At 33.9% G+C, this 20063-nt stretch overlaps 1 protein-coding gene and 1 long non-coding RNA gene across 21 annotated transcripts in view; both read right to left on the reverse strand.

Annotated features, from left to right (window-relative positions):
- Positions 1-20063, reverse strand: part of SOX6 (SRY-box transcription factor 6) — a 619662-nt gene that overhangs the window by 284097 nt on the left and 315502 nt on the right. The gene's annotated exons all lie outside the window — the stretch shown is intronic.
- On the reverse strand, positions 11924-14766 carry LOC123601424. Its single transcript, XR_006714105.1, has 2 exons — positions 12258-14766; positions 11924-11997 (listed from the first exon to the last, which is right to left on the reverse strand). It is a non-coding gene; the product is annotated as an uncharacterized LOC123601424 (long non-coding RNA).

The following is a 20063-nucleotide window of genomic DNA, read 5'->3' on the forward strand; positions in this document are numbered from 1 at the left end:
TCTCTGTCCCAAAAATAAATAAACGTTGAAAAAAAAATTAAAAAAAAAAAAACAGCCTACTAAGTATAATACATTTATACTTAATTTTGTGTTCTTTTATTCTTTAGCCTTAAAACATACAGTCAAAACAGTATGTTCCGAAGTTATTTTGGTTTGTTTTACTTGCCAACCACACCATACACTTTGAATGTGATTACATTATTTATTTGAAATACAGTTAAATTCCTTTATTTTGTTTGTATCCATTTTGGTTCTCCTATTATTGTTTATTTGTTTGTTGGTTTAGTATGAGAAAAAGTAATATGGTTCTAAAATTCACAACTACAAAAAAGTATAATCAGAGAAGTGTTATCCCCATCCCTATCCAACCTATCTTTTCTATTCCATTTGTACCATTCAGCTCTAGGTATCCAGTCTCAGTAGTTTCTGCTTTACCCTTCCTCTGTGTCTTTCTGCACAACTGAGCATATAAGTGCACATTTTCTCATTTCACCTTTCTACATAAAAGGTGGCATCCAATAATGCATTGTTACATTTAGCAATATATTTTGGAAATCACTCCATTTCAGATTATACATACCTTCCTCAGCTCTTCCCTTTACAGCTACAAAGTACTCCATTGTTTGACTGTAGCATAGTTTATTCAAATACTCTCCTATATATGTGTATTTAAGTTGCTTCTAATTACAAATAATGCAGGAGTAAATAACTTTGCACAGATATATTTTCATATTGTTGGAGGAGTATTTTCAGGGTAAATTCCTGGAAGAGGTACTGCTGGGTCAAAAGAAAGTACGTGTGTATTTTTGCTAGATACTGTGAAATTCCCTTTCAAAAGAGTTGTACCAGTTTGCATTCCCCATAAAATGAACTTTCCTATTTCTTCACAGCCTTGCCAAAATAATGTATTTCATATTTTTAATTTGCAACAATCCAATATGTTAGAATTGTTATCTCAATATAGTTTTTTTCTGTTTCTACTTCTTAAAAAAATCCTTAAGGTAAAATTGATATACAAAAACTATATTTAATGCATGCAAATTTGATGAATTTGAACATATGCTTATATGTGTGAAACCATCACAACAATCAAGGTAACAGACATATCCATTACCTCTAAAAGTTTCTGTGTGTCCCTTGGTTGTTGTAGAAAGAACACTGAACATGAGGATTATCCTCTGAATTTTAAGTGCCCAGTACAGTATTGGTGACTATAAACACCACGCTCCACAGCAGATTTCTAGAACTAATTCATCTTGTATACCTGAAAGTTCACCAAACTCCACACCCGAAAAACAAATAATCCAGTGAACAAATCAGCAGAAAACATGAATAGACACTTCTCTAAAGAAGACATCCAGACGGCCAACAGGCACATGAAAAGATGCTCAATGTCACTCCTCATCAGGGAAATACAAATCAAAACCACACTCAGGTATCACCTCACGCCAGTCAGAGTGGCCAAAATGAACAAATCAGGAGACTATAGATGCTGGTGAGGATGTGGAGAAACGGGAACCCTCTTGCACTGTTGGTGGGAAGGCAAACTGGAGCAGCCACTTTGAAAACAGTGTGGAGTTTCCTCAAAAAAGTAAAAATAGATCTACCCTATGACCCAGCAATAGCACTGCTAGGAATTTACCCAAGGGATACAGGAGTGCTGATGCATAGGGCCACTTGTACCCCAATGTTTGCAGCAGCACTTTCAACAATAGCCAAATTATGGAAAGAGCCTAAGTGTCCATCAACTGATGAATGGATAAAGAAATTGTGGTTTATATACACAATGGAATACTGCATGGTAATGAGAAAGAATGAAATATGGCCTTTTGTAGCAATGTGGGTGGAACTGGGGAGTGTTATGCTAAGTGAATTAAGTCATAGAGAGAAAGACAGATACCATATGTTTTCACTCTTATGTGAATCCTGAGAAACTTAACAGAAGACCATGGGGGAGGGGAAGGAAAAAAAAAAGTTAGAGAGGGAGGGGGCCAAAACATAAGAGACTCTTAAAAACTGAGAACAAACTGAGTGTTGATGGGGTGTGGGAGGGAGGGGAGGATGGGTGATGGGTATTGAGGAGGGCACCTGTTGGGATGAGCACTGGGTGTTGTATGGAAACCAATTTGACAATAAATTTCATATTTAAAAAAAAATTTTTTTAAAAGAAAAAAAATTGTCTTTTATTTAAATAGTATTCACAGAAAATTTACTTCAAGAGACAAAACAGATGAACATAAGGGAAGGGAAACAAAAATAATATAAAAACAGGGAGGGGGACAAAACAAGAAGAGATTTATTATTTAAAGCAGAAATAGGGGTATCTGGGTGGCTCATCTGTGCTGACATCTCAGAGCCTGGAGCCTTCTTCAGATTCTGTGTCTCCCTCTCTCTCTGCCCTTCCCCCCTCTCACACTCTGTCTCTGTCTGTCTCTCTCAAAAATTAATAAACATTAAACAAATTAAAACAATAAATAGAGCAAAAATAATACCAATGTATTATAGTATTTATAAAATAAGTAGAAATATAATGCATAACAACAAGATAAAATCTAGAAGTCAATAAATGGAAATATATTATAACTTTCTTCTACTACAGTGTGAAGTAGTATGATACTTCTTGAAGGTAGACAGTAGGCTAGAAATATATACTATTAAACTTGAAATCATCACTAAAATATTGTAACAGGAGGTCATAACTAATAAGCCAAAAAAGAAGATAAACAGAATTATAAAAAATAATAAAAGAAGACAGTAAAAAGGAGACAGGTAACAAATAATGGATGGTACATACAGAAAACAAATAGCAATTGAAAAGTAAAGACCATCCAATTAGATAAAAAGCAAAATCCAACTATATTTTTCTGATGAGAAACCCACTTAAAATGTAGACATAGACAAAGACATAGAGTAAAAGAATAGAAAATATATACCATGATAATGCTGTATTAATAAAAACAAAAAGTTTGGAGCAAAGACCATTAGCAGGGAAAAGGAGGATGACTTTTATCCTCCATATCCTCCATATCATAGTATCATATGATACTATGATATGATATGATGTGACACATATTATACAATATGATATAGAAGATGAAAGTCATCAATGTTTTTACACCTAATAACACAGCTTCAAAATACATGGAGCAAAAACTAACAAAACTTCAAGAAAAAATAGACAAATTCACAACTGTAGTCAGGGATTTCAATACCTCTTTCTCTTTTTTTTTTTTTTTTAATTTTTTTTTTTCAACGTTTATTTATTTTTGGGACAGAGAGAGACAGAGCATGAACGGGGGAGGGGCAGAGAGAGGGAGACACAGAATCGGAAACAGGCTCCAGGCTCCGAGCCATCAGCCCAGAGCCCGACGCGGGGCTCGAACTCACAGACCGCGAGATCGTGACCTGGCTGAAGTCGGACGCTTAACCGACTGCGCCACCCAGGCGCCCCAATACCTGTTTCTCAATAACTGATAGCTGTATCTCTTCAGAGATTAATTGTATCTAACCAAAAGTTTAAGGACCATCTTTATATTCAATTTTTTATTGTCTATCCATGTGTTTTGTTCCTTGTTATAGCATATTTTTGACCTGTTTTTCCTTCAATTTTCAAGAGTTGCTTATATATGAGGGATGTAAGCCCTCATCTTTGATATAAGTGCAAATATTTTCTCTCAGTTTGTCAGTTGTTTTTTGGCTTCATTTATGGTCTTTTCTGACATGTAAATATTGTTATGTATTCAAATCTTAAACTCTTTTCTTTTATGATCTCTATTTTGAATCATAGTTATAAAGCCTTTCCTAAGTGGATGATGGGTATTGAGGAGGGCACCTGTTGGGGTGAGCACTGGGTGTTGTATGGAAACCAATTTGACAATAAATTATAGTTAATATAAACATTATACCAACGCTCAGGAGGAATTCATCTGTTTTCTTATAGTATATATTTTTCATGTTTTTAGTTGTTAGATCCCTGATCCATTTGTAATTTACCCTTTTGTATGGTATTAAGTAGAGATCTGTTAACTTTTTTCTTTTTCCCTTTTTTTAAGTTTTTGATTTATTTTGAGAGAGAGAGAGAGAGAGAGTGAGCATGCGTACATGTGCACACAAGTAGGGAAGGGGTAGGGAGAGAGAGGAAGAGAGAGAATTCCAAGCAGGCTCTGAGCTCAGCACAGAGGCCGATGTGCAGCTTAATCCCAGGAACCATGAGATCATGACCTGATCCGAAATCAAGAGTCAGACTGCTTAACATACTGAGCCACCCAGGTGCCCCATGTTAACTTTTTTCAAACGGCTAGCCAGTTGTCCTAGCATCATATATTAAAAAGTTTCGTGATTTGAAACGCTAACTTCATCATGTACTAAATTTCTAGATATTTAGTGTATTTATGGACTTGGGTTTATTTACGGACTTTAAATTCTATTTCTCTGGTTTATTCATTTGCCATTACTATGTTGTTTTAATGTCGAGTAAGACTACTCCACATACACACAGTGTGGTTTTAAAGTATATTCCCGGAAATTCTTGCATATTTGTTTATCCATGTGAATTTTAGTATCAACTTGCCCAGCCCCATTATAAAAGCTTGATAGTTTGGGGAATGTGTTAAATTTATAAATGAACTTATGAAAAATTGACCTCTTCATGATGTTTAGTTACCTTATACATCAACAGAGGGTATCTCTACATTTGTTCAGGTTTACTTTTGTATCTTTAAGGAACAGTTTAAGGCTTTTTCATGTAAAATTTGTAGTGGAAATGCCTCTAGTCTATAAGCAGACTGCACACTTTAGGACTAGAGTATATATAGAGAGAGTATATAGTATATAGTGTATATATATATATATATATATATATATATATATATATATATATTATCATGTTGAGAGAAAAATCCATAATTTCTGACAATGGTTTAATATTAAGGATATATAAAGGACTCCTACAACTCAACAACAAAAGGCAAGCCAATTTAAAAAGGGGGAAGGATGGGGCGCCTGGGTGGCGCAGTCGGTTAAGCGTCCGACTTCAGCCAGGTCACGATCTCGCGGTCCGTGAGTTCGAGCCCCGCGTCGGGCTCTGGGCTGATGGCTTGGAGCCTGTTTCCGATTCTGTGTCTCCCTCTCACTCTGCCCCTCCCCCGTTCATGCTCTGTCTCTCTCTGTCCCAAAAATAAATAAACGTTGGAAAAAAAAAATTTAAAAAAAAAAAAAAAAAAAAGGGGGAAGGATGTGAATAGACATTTCTCCAAAGAAGACCCACAAATGGCCAATAATCATGTGAAAAGATGCTCAAGATATTAGTCATTAGGGAAATGCAAATCAAAACCACAGTGAGATATCACTTCACACTACAATGGCTATAATTAAAAAAAACCCAAGTATTTGAAAGGATGTGGAGAAACTGAAACTCTCATAAATTGCTGGTGGAAAGGAAAATTGGCATAGCCACTGTAGAAACATTTTGGAAGATCGTCAAAAAGCTACACATGGAATTACCAATGACCCAACAATTGCATTATTAGGTATGTACCCAAAACAATGAAAAACAAGGACTCAAATAGATATTTATATGCCAGTGTCATTGCAGCTTTATTCATAGTAGCCACAAGGTAGAAATAACAAGTGTCCATTAACAGATGAATGTAAATGGATAAACAAAATGTGATACACACACATACACACACACACACACACACACACACACACACATTGGAATATACACAAAGAAATATTATTCAGTCATAAAATAAATAAAGTTCTGATACATTCTACACATGGATGAACCTCAAAAACAATATGTTAGGTAAAATAAGTCCTACACAAAAGTACAAAAATTGTATGATTCTATTTATATAAAATATATAGAATAGGTAATTTCACGGAGATAAAAAGTAGACTAGAAGTTACCAAGGGTTAGGAGGAGGGGAAAATGGTAAGTTATTGTTTAACGATTACAGGGTTTCGGTTTGGAGTGATGAAAAAGTTTTGGAAATAGATAGTGGTGATGGTTGTATAAAACTGAATGTAATTAATGTCACTGAGCTGTACATTTAAAAATCATTAAAATGACATATGTTATGTTACATATATTCTACCATAATAAAAATAAAGAACCTGTCAATTTCTACTGGGTATGTTTATCAAAAATGGGTATTAGCTTGTTGAAGGTGTTTTCATCATCTATGGAGATAATTCCACTACTTTTTTTCTTATATCCATTAATATATTTTATTTTATTGATGGGATTTCTAATATAAAACCAAGCTTGCATTCCTAGCATTATTCCCACTTGGTCATGATGTAATCTGTTTTTAATGTTGTGTTTGATTATATTTGTTAATATTATATTTTGTGGTTTTCCATCAGTATAATAAAATTGGTTTGCAATTTACTTTATGGTACTATTTTTATTAGTCTAGGTATAATATTGTATTTACTTCATAAAAACAATAAGGAAGATTTTCTCCATTTTCAATATTCTGAAATGATTTATGGAGCATTGGGACTATCTGGTGTTTGAAAATTTGGTAGAATTCCCCTGTGAAACCTTCTAAGTCTAGTGCATTTTGTAAGGCATTTCCTTGCTAACTTTATTTCTTCTATGGAAATCAATATCTTTAAGTTTTCTGTCTTCAAGGGGTCAGTTTGGTAATCTGTATTTTCCTAGAAAATTATCTATATTATCTAAGTTTTCAAATTTATTTGCATACAAGTCTGAAAAGGTTGCAAATTTTTATAATTTCCTCCATTTTAATTGTCATTTGCCCTTGTTACTTGATATTTTGTTGTTTATGCTTTTACTTCTTTTCTTGATTAATTTAGCTGGTAGTTTGTATTTTTTAGTTTTTTAAAAGATATTTTGAATTATTAATTAGATCAACTCTTTTTAAATTCTCTACCACATTAATTTCTTCTTTTATCTTTATTACATCATTCCTTGTGCTTTCCTTTTGTTTGTTGGTTGGTGTTTTTTCTAGTTTTTTTAAGGCTTAGAATTTAATTCATTTATTTTCATTCTTTAATTTTTATTGATAAAATGAATTACATTAATAAAATTGAATTTTCCTCTGATCACCATGTTACTTGCGTTCCATAGATTCCAAAATGTAGTGTTTGGTTATAATTATTTTGTAAAATTCTGTAACATTCAAGGGAGCCTGGGTGGCTCAGGTCATGATCTCGTTGCTTGTGAGTTCGAGCCCTGCGTCGGGCTCTGTGCTGACAGCTTGGAGCCCGGAGCCTGCTTCAGATTCTGTCTCCATCTCTCTGCCCCTCCCCTGCTGGTTCTCTGTCTCTCTCTGTCTCTCTCTGTCTCTCTCTCTCAAATATAAAATAAAACATTTAAAAATTAAAAAAAATTCTGTAACATTCAGAGTGTATTTCCCCTTTTGACCAAGCGCTGTTTAACAGAAGTTTTTTCAATTTCTAAGTGTAAGGGCCACTAACTTAAAATTTTGCTTATGATCTAAGTTTCTGTATTTCACTCACGATCGCAAATCTCTCCCATTACAAAAACTGTGTAAGTTATAAAGACCTTTCTAGAACAATATAAGCTGATTTTTAAAACATAGAGATCAAAGAAAGGGGGAGGGGAATTGGTCAACTATACACTTCACAAATAATAAACCCATCAACAGTTACTATTTTTGAACACCACCAGCTTCTCTATTACAACATCCCTTTACTACACTGAATGTGACCGCCGAACTGAAATATAAACTGCACAAATAAACTGGCTCAAAACAATATAAAGTGTATATAAGTGCCACTGTATCACTGGAATTTAAAAGTTTATTCTTTCTTTACGGACTAATGCATTTTTACAGTCTTTAACAAAACGTGTAATTTAGTCATTATTTTAAACCAATCAATATTTTATATAATGATTGTTTAGATGTAAATAGGTAATCTGATTTTAAACCTTGATGGTAAACATTTCTAGAGAATACTGCCATAAGATATAATTCAAAAATGCCATTTAATAAGTGAAATACATTGGACCAAACTAAGTTCCCACACACATTCAGAAGAATTTCTAGGAACTTTGTTTTATCTCCTGTCCTCTAAAGACATTTTCAGTCTCTCTACTATGTAACTCCATCCAGCACAGTGCTATTTTGAGAAGCAAAGTCCCTGAAGAAGATGCTGCCCTTGAGATTTTTTTGTATAAAAATGGCACTCATATCTTAGTGATCAAATGCCTTTTTATGGCTTACGTCAAAATGTTACTTGTAAATGTGAGACAGAGGTACTGGATGATACTTTCCCATCAAGAATCAAAGGAGCAAAATTCCTGATTATGAAGGTATATCAAAACTAATTCACAAATTTCCCTCCACCAATTTCTAATTAAATGAACAAAGTTAACTAAAATTCAGCAAAAAAGAAAAAAGAAAAAAAAATTCACTAATAGCACCAAACAAGAAAAGCAAAATAACTAAATGTAATAAACCTTAAAGCCTGGCAATCAAGGAAAGAAACAAAAATGCTAAGAATTGTCAACAATATTCCCAAATCTGGAGGGAAACAAAATGAATGAGTTTTGTTACTTTTTTCATCTTCAGCCTGAAATGTAGTAGAAAAGAAAACTGGGAAGAAATAGTTTATAGATAAGTAAACAAGAAGTCTATTTTTTATCTGACAGATACTAAGATTCTCGGTTGACACACAAATTTTGCGAATGGCTCAAAAAGTATCCTCCTGAATGAATGATAAACCTTGACCCCATTCCCAATTAGGTGGATTGAACTATGATATAGGGCAAGTCATGAAATCTCAGAAAAGATAGCTCACCCCAAAAAATCGCTACAAATTGCCTCAGCTGAGTTCTCCCCACTTCTATCTCACTATCTCTCACCCCTGAGAAATAATTTTCCCAGACTTCCAAACAGAAAAAGCAAAGGACCAACAAAGGGGAAATATATACAAAATCTTGAAAGAGAAGAAAGCATGACCAAGAATATTATGCTGATAAAAGATGTCATTGACAAATGAAGATGAAAGGCAGGTGGACTAAACTGTGATTGAACACTGGAAATATACTACAGCTCTAAACCCTTCTTGGGGTTGGGAAAAAAGCTTCTCAAAAAATGAAAGTCCACCAATTAAGAGGGAAAGTGAAAATGAAGTAAGAAAAACAAAAGTTGTGGTAAAAGACACACTAAACAACTAAAGGAATGATGGTTACAAAACAAATGTAAATGTTAAATACCTAGACAATGCAAAAGCAGTAAAATACCAAACAAAATCAGAGGTGGGTGGTAGATATTTGGTAGAAAACGTAAAAAGTATATAATGTCTTTGTCTTTCTAAACAGGAAGCCAACTGTTTCTTTTAAAAATAAATATGTAGCTTTAAGAAAACATAATGAGAAAACCTCTTAATTTTTTATAATGCGTCCTCCCTCCACCCCCTTTTTAAACCTTAAGGGGAATCTTTTAGCAAATATTATGTCTAATGCTAAAAATAAACATTTATTTGGGATTTAGCAACTCCTTTACCTCCACTTCAGTTTCTTTTCTATTAGAATCAAGTAAAATACAATGTATCCATTTCTATTTACAATGGAATCTACAGTATAACCCCATTTTTACAAAAGTTTTTCCATCTAACAATTCAGCCTGCTACCCACCCACTCGTCTATTAAGAAAGACACCTATCTAGGGGTGCCTGGTGACTCAGTCGGTTAAGCTTCTGACTTCAGCTCAGGTCATGATCTTGCAGTTTGGGAGTTCAAGCCCTGCGTTGGGCTCAGTGCTGACAGCTCAGAGCCTGGAGCCTGCTTCACATTCTGTGTCTCCCTCTTTCTCTCTATACCTCCCCCGGCTCATGCTCTGTATCTCTCTCTCTCTCTCAAAAATAAGTAAACATTAAAAAAAAAATTTAAAAAAAGAATGATAGTTATCTAATATTAACTATGGTGTTTTCTGTGGTATTAATTTTTCTGCTTTTTATGTTTTTCTACTTTGATTTCTTCCTCAAAAGGATAAATCTTTAATAAAAACAATAGAATTATTTTTCTTAAAAAACAAACTGAAGCAAATATGCAAGAGACTAACTTTGTTTAATCCTGGGTGATAAGACTAGATGATTATTCCCTTCTTTGCATTTTTATGAATTTATTTAATTTTTAAAAACAACAACAAGATTAAAGGTGCTATATTCATCATGTTGCCTGAAACTGAGGTTAGTCCTTAGCACATAAAGTGATACCACAAAGGTCACAATTAGACTTCTTCATTCTTAAGTATTTTTAGAGAGCTAACTTACAGACAACAGGCAAAATCTCAACTCAGCCGTTGCCCCTAGGTCAATTATTAGACCTTTCAGTTCTAAGTGACAAATTACCAGCCCCTATTCTTCTGGCAAGAAATGCAATGCAAAGAGGCATTAAAAAGCTGTAACTCTTACTTTTAAAATCTTATTACTTCAGAAAAAAAAAAAAAGGAAAAGAAAGAAAAAATTAATCAACACAGAGTGGCAAAATCTTAAAAGTCGTATGATCTAAGTAATGGGTACATGAAGGTTCATAACACCATTCTCTCCATCTTTTTGTATGCTTTAGTTTTTTTTATAGTACATGTTCTCAACTCTCCCTTATATATTTCATAAAGTAAGGATTCCCTGCAATTCATAAGTTCAACTTGAGAACAAAACACCTCCTCCTTTGGGGATTTAAGCCAGTTGGTCATTAACATCTTATTGTGAATTATTTTGATTAAGTAATTAGATATTTTCCCTCCTATCACCTAAGATCACTTGCACAAAGGGCTTTTTAAATTTTACTGAATGGGACATTTCAAGAAAGGGCAGTCAGGGACAGGAATAGGGTTGAAGGAGGGGGAGCAACCTACACAAGGACAGCAAGTATGTATTTCACTTCCTTTGAAAATTTGTCTAGTTTTTTGATATCCTTTGAAATAATTTCATACACTTAGTTTTCTTCACAGCAGAAAGTAAATACCCTCTTAGACACTGTCTTACAAATGGTAAAAAATATAAATGAATATTATACTTCATACCTGCTTGTTGCCTTCTGGTAGTCCTTTGTTCTATTTGAACTCACAGTGTTAATAATAACTAATAGTTACTGAGTATTTGATATCATAATGCTCAATATAATATGCTATATCTTGATATGATATTGCATGATATGATATCAAGCACTTGATATGTAAGAACTCCATTAATATTTACAAATCTCTGAGACAAGATCAGAGAAATTAAGAAAGTTCCCCAAGAGTCAGATAGCTAACATGTAGTAGAAATGGAATTCTAACCCAAGCAACCTGAGTCTAGAACCTAGCCTTTTAATTACTAAATTCATGTTTATCAAACCTATTTCTACTATTTTCTGTAAATGTCACTCAAATTTCTTTTTTTTTTTTTTAATTTTTTTTCAACGTTTATTTATTTTGGGGACAGAGAGAGACACAGCATGAACGGGGGAAGGGCAGAGAGAGAGGAAGACACAGAATCGGAAACAGGCTCCAGGCTCTGAGCCATCAGCCCAGAGCCCGACGCGGGGCTCGAACTCACGGACCGCGAGATCGTGACCTGGCTGAAGTCGGACGCTTAACCGACTGCGCCACCCAGGCGCCCTGTCACTCAAATTTCTGTATGAGAGGACACAAAAATATAACTCCCCAGATTTACAAAAAATATGTGTAAGTCCTCCCTCAGAAAAGTTAAAGATTCTGCCAGAGAAAAGGAGCAAGATTAGTTGAAAACAACTAAGCTAGAATTATAGCCATGTAACAGATTCTGTTTTCTGGCAATCCAAAGCCACACATTTGCTTTACTAGTCTCCTTTACTAGGGTCATTGGCCATATGACCTAGATCTAGACAATGAGACAAAGGAAGAAGAATGCTTTGAGGCTTCTGGGGAAGATTTTCTTACCTCGGTTTTTTTTTTTAAAAGCACATGGAAGAGTGCCCTGCCATGTATCATCCTCTGTTCCCTCTCTTAGCATGTGGGCTTCCACAGCCACCTTATTTTTTTTTTTCTTTTTTAAATTTTCTTTTTTTTTTTAACATTTATTTATTTTTGAGACAGAGAGAGACAGAGCATGAACGGGGGAGGGTCAGAAAGAGGGAGACACAGAATCCGAAACAGGCTCCAGGCTCTGAGCTGTCAGCACAGAGCCCGACGTGGGGCTCGAACTCACAGCCCTCACGGACCGCGAGATCATGACCTGAGCTGAAGTCGGCCGCTTAACCGACTGAGCCACCCAGGCGCCCCCACAGCCACCTTATAATGATGAATGGAAGGCCAGAAGAATTGTAGGGATGCAGATCAAGTCCTAACATTGCTAACCTTCTATACCCAAACAGAAACTACTTATATATATGGACTTCTTGTTACGTATGAAAATTAAACATCTATTTCTTTAAGCTAAGGAAGGTTGGATATTTTGTGAGGTTTTGTTTTATTTTATTATTGACATTTGCAGCCTAAAGCATCCCTGATGTAAGTTTTACCACTTAATAGTTATGCCACCTGAAATATATACAAAACTGAGCCTCAATTTTCTCATCTACTGCAAAGACTAAATGAGATAACATTTGAGAAACACTTCAGTTTTTACACAGAGTGTGTTACCTGGTAAAAGTTTAATCTAAGCCATAAATGTTCATCATGTCTAGAATTAAAGAACACTTTAGTGGGAGACACTAAATGTTAATCACTTTCACCACAGAATCTTAACTCTACATAAAGCCTACAAGGGGTATTGAAAGACTATGCCCCAGAAACTGAACTGGGTCCCCCCAAAATTCATACATTCAAGCACTAATCCTCAATGTTATGCTATTTGACAATGGGGCCTGTAATTTAATTAGGTTGAGATGAGGTCATGAGTGTGGGGCTAGTGTCTTTATAAGAACACCAGACAGCATCCTCTCTCCCACTCCTCCCCTACTCCCACCATGTAAGGGCACAATGAGAAGGTAGATATCTGAAGCCAAGAAGATTGCTCTCACCAGGAAATGAATCAGCTGCTGTCTCAGTTTTGGACTTCTCAACGTCCAGAATTATAAGAAACAAATTTCTGTTAAGCCACCCAGTCTATGGTTTTCTGTCACTGCAGCCTACACTGACTAACATACTGTGTAAACAGCATCTCCCACAAAGAGGCCAATAAGCAGAAAGAAGAAACTGCACTGCTTAAGAAAGTCTAGCATCTTCCACAAGTGCTTAACAAAAGGTGATCCTCTTCATAGGCTACCTACTTTCCATTCATCTCTTGGCCTAGAGCAGTAACTAGCTCAAAGGCTCCCAACCTTCTTTGGATCAGGGGTGGAGAAAGCAAATCCCATATTCATTTATCTTCCTTTCCCCCTCTGCTGAAGGAAAGGGGATGTGGAACCCCCACTTTACATCCAATTTACTTATAGCTTACTATACCCCCTGATAGTTAATCACACTGGATTTTGAGCTATTCAACACTGTTTCAAATCTAGGTTCTGTCAATTATTAACTTTGTGGCCTTGTTTAAGTCAATGTTATCATTTGCAAAGTAGGATAATAATAGTATCTATATCGACTAAATGAGATCATGTATAAAAAGTACTTAGCTAGTGCGTGGTGTAACAGAAAGTACTTGATTAATACCATAGCTGAAAAAACATCATTGATAGGATCAATAATGAGCAAATTTTACCCAAATCTTATGAAATTTGGGGTCACCTCACCTCAACCATTTAAGAGGAAAGATAGGCGTAGGATGGACTGACCTCAACATCTACTACTGTTAGCCTAGCTTATTTTCAAAATGGCAAAGAATAAAAAAAATTAAAACAGAAAATGTGCAGTTCATTACAGATACCTTCCACTTAAATTAAGTGTCCCAAGTGAAACCTAGTTATTATCTACCTGAGAGTTTTCAAGTTAAAAACAAATAATGTTTCAAATACCTCAATGAGACATAATTACCTAATGAGTTTATTATCCTATAAACACTATAATAATTATGACCTATGGTACAAACTTAAAAAAATACAATTGACTTTCTTCCTACAAATACAACACACTCCATGTGATCAAAACTGTACACTAGATGATATTACTCAGATCTCACAGTTTAGAAGCCAAACATTCTAACAAGCCTTAACTTGCACCTACAAATGGTTGGTGACTGCGCCTGTTCTTGGTAAAAACTAAACCAAGCACAGAGGTTGGGGGCCCCCAACACCAAGTTTAGAGTTTGGGGGGAAAACAAAGAAGAGGGGATAGATAGCCTAGACAGTGAAAGAAAACCCGAGGCTGTAAACAGCATGTTTTAACCAAACTCGGGCATGGATGAAGATAAAAACTACAAACTATTTGAATAGAGGCTCAGGTCCTGAATGACAGCAAATCCTCCTCTATTCTCACATGAGGCTAGAATACAGTCCTAAATCTGATAAGGTAAAGAAAACTCAGAAGACTCCAAAAGTGGAAAATCAAACGGAAAATACCAGTTGACAGAGACTTCATGTTCTTGTTCTCCTATGTACAGGTTTAATGGGTAAATGATGAGTCAATTCCGTGTAGGGGAAAGAAAGCACAGGAAAACTCATGTGAGCTGAACCCACAAACACTCAAAAGCCTACGTGAATGTCTTTTTTCTTCTCTTTATAACTTCTGTCTACAATGAGACTTCAGGATTCCTGACTCTTGCGCTAGAACGCTGTAGTTCTACTTTACCATTCTTTCACTATGAAAGATTTAATTTATTTCAGTAACAATGAAAATGTCCCACCATTAAAATACCACAGTTGACACACCCTAAATGTCACAAAGGGAATTAGAGAAAAACAAGTCCAAAGGACAAACACTGGATACTATAAACTGAGACACAGAGTCATTTAAAACTTATTTTTAAATTTTTTAAACCTTTATATGACCTTATTTTAACTTATACAAAACAAAATAATCTAATAAATTCTGAGAAATTTAGGGTAAAGCACAGGTTTTATGTTATCTTCTGAAAATGATACTATTTAATGCCATACTTTTATATGATTACTTCTGAAGAGTTTGGCTATCATGGCTATATTCCTTTATACGCCAAATATGATAGCATGTATTTGAATTTCATCTTCACAATTACAGTGCTGCTTACTGCATATCTTTAAGAGGTGTTTCTTGCCTACCTACAAAAATATCATGCACTGGGCTTCTCAGAACCAATTAAAAACTTACATTTTTAAATAACAGCATTTTAAATAAGATATAGAGTGTCTATCTGCTGAAAGTAGCTTACAAATTGCACAGTTTAAGTATTGTAGGATAAAACACTTTCTAACCTAATTTCAAATTTTTATTTGATTTAGTTTTTTAAAACCAGTCAATTTTTCTTAAATTTATGAAGATAAAAATGCCAGTTTTGTTAAAACATATTTTATGCATTATAGCTTCATTACAGAGTAATGAAATTCTATACTGATGAGACATAGTAACTGTTGAAAAATCTACATTCTGATGCCATTTTCAGATTTTCCTTAACATAAATTAAATCAGAACAGGGTAAAGACAATTTCAAAGGACCCAAAACTTTAGTCCACCCATGTTGTTTGGATACATTATTTTCCGATGTGAAAGCAACAACAAAACCTATTGAGAAGGAAAAGTGACTTGATTTAAAAAAAAAAAAAAAAAAAAAGAGCAGTTTCTTTCTGAAAGCGTGACTCCAGTAATCTTATTGGCCACACTATGGACATGTGTCTACGTTTTACGTGTTTATGTAAGTATTAGAGAGTTCTCGGAGATGTCAGTTTTGTCAAAAATGCAGATAAAGTAACTTTGATGCCAAAAATGGTATCAAATTAGTTTTCCCCACAAAAATTTTGGATTTGGCCCTTGATTTATCAAAAACAGAGACCTCTGTGAAAGGAGAAGCACTCAAATTGGTTAGCCCACCAAAATGCTAAAATAAAATAGAAAGTTATGATACTTTATTTGAGCTGATTTTTTATAAGAACCGTATGTATGACTTTCACTTTCTAGAAAGTGGTTTTCTCTTGAACACACATCAGAACCATTCATCATAATATAATTGCAAGTTGTCAGTCAGGGCCGCACCCTTCGCTTTGTGGCAAACCGCCAACACATCTGTCAGAAGCACTCATAAGCTTCCGTGTGTTATTGTAATCCTCTACAAAGAGAACAAGCCCATTCACCGATTTCACATTTTCCAAACGAAACAATGACTTGCTTAAAACCCAATCCAAATGAAATTGTTGTGTTTCCCTACAGACCATGAGCTACTTTCTCACCAAGTGACTGATCGCACCAGTAGTTAAAGGGAATCATTTATGTTATATACAACTGATCTCTTTATGTACTGATACGCATTTTTAAAAACAAGGAGGGGTGTCTACATTGTATGATTATGTGTATAAATATATTACATGCATATGTTTATAATTGCTTATATGAAAGATGGCAATGACACACTATTTCAATAAATTCCTTTTCCTTAAGTGTTCCCCTTCAGTCATGCAAACACTACATAGCGACAGAAATCAAACCCATTTCTAGTGAGAACAAAATGGGCTCTGGTATTATAGCAGGTCGGTTCAATTGCCATTGATTTAAATCATCCCTACAATCTGAAAGAATCAACTCTCAACAGAGTGGCATAGTGAAAAGAGGATGGAATTTCTTGTAGCTACCTTCAAGCAAGACTTCAATAAAGACAGCTTTTTATTTTTTCACTCTGTATCTGATCTGCCAAAGAAGTTTCCAAGTATCAGGAGAAGTAAACTCTAAAAACTTGAACACCAACGGAATAAACCTCTTGTAAAAACAAACAAACAAACAAACAAACAAACAAACAAACAAAAAACTTAGATCCAAGGTGCTAAATGTTCACAAGTCATAACTTTTCAAATTGCTTTCAGTTGTATATATGTGTTCCATTGCTAACTTGCCTGCCTGCTTTCTCTCTACATGTAACAGAGACCAGAATTACTATGTCAACGAAGCTTTTTTATGTTTATTTATCTGCAGATCTGAATGAAAAACACATGACTTACTGGTATCAGAGTTATGAGTATTATTTTCCTATAAGATGGAGCACCATTTTCTCACACGTATTTATATACATATGATTAAATATATTGATATATGATTTTTTCCTACTGTGTTTCTCAGAAATAAAATAAAGCTTTTCTAAATGATGGAAGTGATGGAAACAAAAACTCCAAACCTAGCAAAACTTTATCAGCTCTCAGTCAGCAGTAAAATATATATTTAATAGGTAAAACACATATTTTATAGTTACCTTACAGTAACTATACCAAACACATAGATTCCATATTAAATCTGTTAATATCATACTTCAGTCAGACAAGTGAATTGTATCTATTTTTTTTTAATTTAAGGTTTATTTATTTTTGAGAGGCAGAGAGAGAGAGAGAGAGAGAGAGAGCGAGCATGAGTGGGGGAGGGGTAGAGAGAGGGAGACAGAATCCGAAGCAGGGTCTAGGCTCTGAGCCTTCAGCACAGAGCCTGAGGCGGGGCTCGAATTCACGAGCCACGAGATCATAACATGAGCCAAAGTTGGACACTTAACCAACCAAGATGCCCAGGCACCCTGACAAGTGAATTTTAATATTTTATCTTATTTAACCTCCATTTACTATGTTATTTAATGGTGTCAAGTAGGTGATAATAATAACATCCCAACATTACAGAAGATTCAAAGGATAACTGTCCTAAGGTCATACAACAACAAAAATTCCTATCTCTAGCTTCAAAAACATTCATGATATTAATCATGTATATTTTCACTTAATTATATGTACATGCAAATGTAAACACTAACATACATTATGTTATATTATAAATATACATACACACACACACATACACACACACCCTTATTACCACCAATATGCTCATTTGCTTAGAGACTGTTTCCAGTTAATTACTTCAGTGTAGTAATGTATCATAGAAGGAGAAACTCTGTGGGAAGCCAAAGCAACATATGTAACTCACCAAAACTATCACTCCTAGGCACAATAAAACTTATCCAATGCTAGAAAAAAAGCTTGAATCTGTAATATTATTTTGTAATTAAGTGACAGAAATTGTTTTAAGATCATTGTAATTTGCTTAATGAAAAAAAACCAATTCTTAAAATAATGTATATAATTAATCTCTGAATTCTTCGCATATTTATAAGATCTGGAAACTATTCCAGCTAAAGACCACAAGGTTAGGGTATCAGTAATGTAAGAAGAAATTAGCAGTTAAAAGAACACATTTCTATAATAACTTTTGATCCTAAGCAGTTTTTCAAGTCTTTTTGTAATTTTTAAAAATATATAAATAATTCATTATTGTTGAATCTTTGTTGTTATTACTTAGACAAAGCAAAAAAATGAAGTACGAATTTGGGAGTTATTTAAAGAAAAATCCGACTAACTAAAGACTGTCAAAACACATGTACATCAAAAAGCTATACATTTTAATAATTCATTACTACTTATCTGCTATGAAAATTAAGAGTATTTTTAAGCCACCTTCCTAAAATTAATGCTTTCACTACTTGAAGTCTGATTATACACAAACACATGGATTTGCTTAATGTTTTGGCAAGATAACAATACAACTCTTTAAACTGCCCATATTAAATATGGTAGAATCAAAATTTATTTGCCGTTTTTATTACACGTATATACACACACATGTATATATGTATACACACACAGAGTCCTAGATATATATGTGTATTTTTATATAGACCTTGTTGAAGGTCAACACCAGATATAAAAATAAAAATTTCTACTTCAATACCACTCAGTTCACATCAATTGAATGGCAATATCCAGACCACATTTCATGTAACAAATGACTCAAATGGTATTCATGTACGAAACAGGCAATTTTTATTACCTATAAATAATTTATAAAAAAGAAAATGTGGCAACTTAATTTTTAAAGATAGATTTGATTAAAAATGTTATAACAGAAATATAATATTAAAAACATTGTATGGAATTCTTGAATGATTTTAAAACAAAAAGTAGATGATTTCAGATATCTTGCAGAGTAAAGGTGCCCAAAATAATTGTGCTTAAAAGGTGAAACAATTACTTATTCCAAATAGGATATCTCTAGATAGTTTATCAGGAGATGACTTTCCTTAATTTACAATTTACAGATGAATTTCCGTAATTTACAAAAGGGATCATAAACACATACATACATAGACATACAATACTAACATAAAAAGACCTTCTCTAAAAATACTAAGAAATACTAAGAAATAATTTCTGTAGCTTTAATTTAACTTAAATTAAAGCTGCTAAAACTTATTTTAAGTCTTCTTTTTTAATTTTTTACTGCTGTTAAGCACTACATAGTACAAGAAATCCATCAAGTAAGTGAAAGAAGCAAACCTGTATCTATAACAAGAATGCTATATTTGCCATATTTGCTAGTATTATTTTGTTATGCTAAAAAATAAACTTCATTTCACACTAATAATGTTCTATAATTTCATTCACTAAAAAAAAAGTTCCCTAGATCTATGTAATTGTCCTTTAAACAGCTATGGTTCAAAATAACTAAAATATCTCTGACATCTTGAAAGAAAAGATAAGGTTTGCTGAAAAATATAAAAGATGACCAAGTTCAGAATGCAATTATGCAATTTCTAATGCCGATATTTAAATAATGTGCTTACATTTAGTAATGACATGGAAAGCTTTTTTCTTCTTAGGCTAATATTTACCAAAAAAGAAGTGTTATTTTCAACCCTAAAATGTTAACTCCAATTACCTAAGACTACAAATACTCTCTCTCTCAAGTCTACCAAATTGCCTCTGGTATCTATTGTAGTGGAGAACTGGGTGTTCATGCTAATCAAATAATCTAATTAACAGAGTTACTATATTTATAGTACATGTGTTATTAATTCTCATAAAATTTAGGTTATTTTCAACTGAACATAATTTAGTTTTTATTGCTTCAGGAATTACTTCATAATTTGCAAATGTCATTGTCAAATCAAAAGGCAAAAATATCTGCTAAAAGTGTTCTGAAGGAATACAAATAAAACGAGTT

Source organism: Leopardus geoffroyi, chromosome D1 (genome assembly GCF_018350155.1).
Source record: "Leopardus geoffroyi isolate Oge1 chromosome D1, O.geoffroyi_Oge1_pat1.0, whole genome shotgun sequence".
NCBI classification, from domain to species: domain Eukaryota; kingdom Metazoa; phylum Chordata; class Mammalia; order Carnivora; family Felidae; genus Leopardus; species Leopardus geoffroyi.